Raw genomic sequence first — 4,926 nt, forward strand, 5'->3', positions numbered from 1 at the left:
AAATGTACTGCTTCTTTCTTACAGAGTTTCCAACTGTCAGAAAAATTTATCTACTCATAAAATCCCACTGATGGTGTCCACAGAACATAACAGTATGTGAATAGATGTTAATATTTTTTAAAAGTTTTGCATTTTCTTGTGCAAAATTTAAAAATGTGCAAGATATTTACGTATATATATAATGAAGCCCATTATCTAAACATATTGGAAAATGAATTAGGAATATTTGCCACCCCCTTGTCTTGGGTTTATAGAATATAATTAAACATTGATATTCCGTTCTCAAAGAACTTACTCACTATCTGGTATTCCAGAAACTCAGAGTAAATTATTTTTCCCACTAAAGTGGGTGAATTGATATGTTTGTCCACACACAGACACATCCACATATATTTGTTAATGGAATGCACAAAAAGTGCTATTTTAATAGACACAAAATATTACATATTCATGGGACTTAGGGGCAAAACTATGCCTTGGAAATTTTCTGGAAAATCACATAAGCTCCAGAGAAGTTGATACAAAGACAGCTAAAGATCTTGGTTTGATAGTGGCGATTCTACCAATACAAATACAAAGGAATCAACAAATGGACAACTTTTTAGATTACAGTTATGACACAAGTAATCCATAGGCATTCCAGTGAAAACTGCACAGAGCTCTCTCTGTTGTTACTTGCAAAAGGCTAGCATGGAAATATCTTGTGCTCATGTGAAGAGTTGGCCCATATTTCCTTGCGTGTTATCCTGAAAGCAACGAATGACAGAAAAGAGTGATGAACATCTAAACCACAGCTTTGTGGGGGTCATTTTATGGATGATTCATCTTATGGTTGAGTAAGGCTCCAAAAAGATGTAATGAAGGAAACTATGAAATTGTTACAACAACTTGGCTCACTTTCTTAATCTGGGGAAATAAAATCAATCTGACCTAAATTTACTCTGGCCCTAACATTTTCCTATGATTTCAGCTATTCACTGAAATTAACTGGTAAGTGGCATAGTCAAATGTTTTCAGAAAGTTACAGGATGATAATGACTCAGGGACAAAGTGACCCAGAAAACGGATGTCATAGCAGCCCAGGTTCTGAGAGTCAATACATACTGAAACAGGACCGAGAAAAAACTCCACGGGGAACTATCTTCCAAGCTTGCAAATGTGGCCTTTCTCTTTCCAAGATAATGTCATACTAAGAAAAATCTGAACAAGGGGGGAATATGCTGTTTCCTATCACTCTTTCTGGTATATTTGTACTACAGGGCCAAACATGAGTGACTTTAACATACGACATAGGTCACTGAAGGATACAAAAAAAAAAAAATAGAAAAAAAGAAACAAAAATCCTTTTGATTATTAAACAACAATAAGCAATAGATTGTGTGTGTGAGTTCCCTCTCCAGCGTAGGAAATCACTAGTTCTGCTCCCTCTGAGATACAGAGAAGGGGTAGAGTCTAAATTCTAACCCTAGTTAAGAGAAAAAAATTACCTCTGCGTTAATGAGCAACCTGACAGCTTCCGTGTGGTCAGGCAAATTTTAAGTTAGAAGGAAGTTTAAGCAAGACTTCCTCATTTTATTGACCAGTTTAATGTAGGTCAAATAGATATACATGTACTATAGCCAGGCACTGTGGAGATTTAAGATATTTAGAGAGAAATAAAATCCAGTAGTTGATCTGATGGAGTCTAAATATAGCGGGGTAGGTAGTGACAATGTGGTAAGAGTTGTGTGAGAGGTATGTATCACTCAGAGTTTTTAGCTTCAAGCAACAGCAAATGACTGTGGTAGATCTAAACTGAAGAGCAACACACCAAACTTCAGTCCCAGAATTGCTGGGAGGGGCTTAAGAATCAGGCACACGGCTTATGAAGCCAGAGCAGCAGCCAAAGCAATGCCACTGAATAGGTTCCTTGTTTCTGCTAAGGCCCAGGAACCACAATTTGCATGACCAACGCCATGAGCCCTGGACTCTGCACCCCACGGCCACCACAGTTACATTCGGAACAGCATGTTGTTTGCACAGCTGCCTCTGCTCACCACAAGAGTGAATTCTCTTCTGTCCCTGCTTCTTTGTGTCAGCAGTTCCTAATTCCTGGCCCCAGATAGCCATGTCTGATTGCCATTCTAAGTGCTTTGCCTCTCCCTTATTTACAAGGGCAGCTGGGACAGTGAGTCATTGGGATTTCAGCTTCTATGTTGGTTGTGACCATTGCATAAGTCAGTACAAGAAACATGGTAGGGGTAAGGAGGTCAGAAGAGACTTTCTTAAGGAAGTGATCCTGAGCCATGTGCTGAGGATGAGCTAAGGCCCCAAGTTTACATAGCTGGTGATACTCACACGAGCAGGCTAAGGGGCTTCCAGTCCTTATGACATAATTAGAGGAGAGCTGGGAGGACTTTCCAGACAACAGCCACATTCACCAGCCAGCCCTTTTGTCTGATGGTCCACACAAAACTCATTGTGTAAGTCAGCAGGATCTAGAAGGTTCACTTCCTCCACAGTGGCTGACAGCTAGAAGCCACAGCAGAGCAAGTGGGGACCAGGAGAATCCCAAAGAGGCAGAGGTGTGAGGAACTAGCAACTGTCGAAAGAATGCCCTTCCCTGAGGGAGGAGATCAGTGGTTAATAACTATTTAAATAGTCCAAAGTACAGAGTTTAATCTTTAGAGCCGGTAGATTAGATAATAGGAGAAGGGACCCATAAATACTGGAGCTGATAATAAAAAATCATAGATAGAGATAGGGGCAGGTCTCCAAGACCACGGGACTGAGGACTCTAGGGAGCCCAGTCCTTGGGGAGCTTTTAGAAAGGGAAGTGCACAGCAGGGATTGGGGCTGGTAAACAGTGAGTGCTGACCCACTAGGGCTTTCATTTCGGGTACTGTCAAGGATTCAATTGCTAGATTTAATACTTTGCCTTTCTGCAAATAAAGGCTGTGGGAGCCACACCAGACTAGACTGCAAGGGGATTTTGATAACAGTACTGATGCATGGCATGTAGGTAGTTTTTTAAATGTAAATATTTTCTGGGAGAGATAAAGATGGCATTAGGCATTAACACACACACCTTTGAGTTAACATCTCAGTTGTTTTATGCATTGATTTTTATCACAAATATCTATTTGTACATTAATGAGTTAGGGATACAATAAGGCCTTGCCTTCAAATAGGAATGTAAGACTGCATATGTACACACACACCCATGTAAACCAATGAAACCAGATATACAATGTGTTATGAGAGGAGCAGATACAATATTATGAAATTGATTAGGAGGAAGAGAATAACTCAGATTAAGACAAACTGAGGAGGACATCTTGATGAAGAGTGTTTTTCATTGAGCTTTGGAAAAAATGAAATCTCTGAACATTTAAAGATGAGCAAAAATGGTTTCAGGGAGGAGAAATGCCATGCAGAACGCCCTCTGTAGGGTTTGGGGAAATTAAGAACCATTTGTTTTGGCAAAAATATAATAACATAAAGGAAAGCTAGGTTCTAGTAGAGAGTTGAGGAACCTGTGACAAAGAGAAACAGAACAGCTCAGTTTGGATTGTGGGATGAGTCAAGGGGAAACTTCAAAGGGAATCTGGGTGGATTAGGTGATTTGGCAGCATGACAGCCTGGGATGCATCAGGGAGGAAGGGGCGGTTAGAACAGTAGGAGAGAAAGTGCAGAAAAGGGAAAGGAAACTTTTTCTTTGTCAGCATTCTGCCGTCTACTTACTTTAGATGAATCCTTCTATTATGTTTCTGAACCCAGACCCAGCCAGGACTTTTCTCTATTTATTTTCTGGCCTGTATCTAACAGGAAATAGTAGGCTAGAGAGAGATGCTGTATGAACAAATAGAGAAACACATTTTTTTTTTTAACATTCTCTGTTGCTGATGTTGGAAAAAAATGTGAAACAATTATTGCACATTTCATTTTACTAAGTTTTACTTTTTTTTCCCCTTTCCCCTAATTTTCTCTTTCTTGAATTTTGAGCAAAATATACAGAAGGGAAACACAAAACACAGAGACAGAAAGTAAAATGGAAGAAAATATCAAGAAAACTTTATTCTTGCTTATTTTTTTAAAGACATATTTTAGAGTGTTATCTTAAAAATCCAGAGCATTTTAGAAGATGAAATGCCAAAAGGTCTCCATTATGTCTATATGACTATGTCTTTGAGTGACAATCACAGTGCTGATGTAGGGGGAAAGGGGGAACTAGTTAGACACCGTCACTCACCTGGGAAGGCTTTATTCTCCTGTTCCACAGGGCAGTGAGGCACCTTCAGCTCTGAATCACCGAAAGAGAATCTGGTGGGGCAAGTTCCCGCTGCATGAGGATTTGTTTGCATAAATATTTTTTAGTTATTGCCAGCACTGAGGGTGCCTTCTTACTCCCTGGCAAACATTAAACTACTTTTATTTCCTTTCATAGAAATAAGATTATATTTACAGATGGTTCTTAGATATGCTCACCTGATTTTTTTTTAGTTGCTTTTCCACCTGCTTCCCCTTTCTTCTTAGGGTGAAACTCTAGCCATACGCCCTCTTCTGGTTTCGGGTGAGGAGCCTGAATTGTGGGTATCGTAGTTCTCTTGCCTTTTGGGGTTTCTGGTTGGGCAGCTTTGGAGCCACACTGGTAGAACTTCAAGTCCCAGGTGGCTCAGGAAGCAGGGGTGCAGTTGCCTGCCTGCATACGGAGCAAGGCATGTTTGAAGAGTACCCAGTTTTGGTAGTGACTTCTATTCACTAAAACCATGTGTCTGAACTGAAGAAGCTGGGGCTCACTTCCACAAATGTAAGTGCTGCTTTTTTAAAAATAATATTCCTTTCACTATTGATATGTGCTACACACTAGGAAGTTGTATAATTTCCAGAAAAATTTAACAAACCAACTGCTTAACAAATCAAGTCCTGCTTAAATAAAAGGAAGGT

At 39.9% G+C, this 4,926-nt stretch overlaps 1 long non-coding RNA gene across 2 annotated transcripts; it reads right to left on the reverse strand.

Moving 5' to 3' along the window:
- Window positions 1–392: 392 nt before the first annotated feature.
- Window positions 393–4,513, reverse strand: LOC116809607 (uncharacterized). Of its 2 annotated transcripts, none has more exons than XR_004369905.1 (5): window positions 4,468–4,513; window positions 4,232–4,302; window positions 3,724–3,831; window positions 2,338–2,511; window positions 393–746 (listed from the first exon to the last, which is right to left on the reverse strand). It is a non-coding gene; the product is annotated as an uncharacterized LOC116809607 (long non-coding RNA). The 2 variants fall into 2 exon arrangements; XR_004369907.1 differs by having other exon boundaries at window positions 2,338–2,602.
- Between the last annotated feature and the right edge of the window lie 413 nt (window positions 4,514–4,926).

Source organism: Hylobates moloch, unplaced genomic scaffold, assembly GCF_009828535.3.
Source record: "Hylobates moloch isolate HMO894 unplaced genomic scaffold, HMol_V3 SCAFFOLD_1, whole genome shotgun sequence".
Lineage (NCBI taxonomy): Eukaryota > Metazoa > Chordata > Mammalia > Primates > Hylobatidae > Hylobates > Hylobates moloch.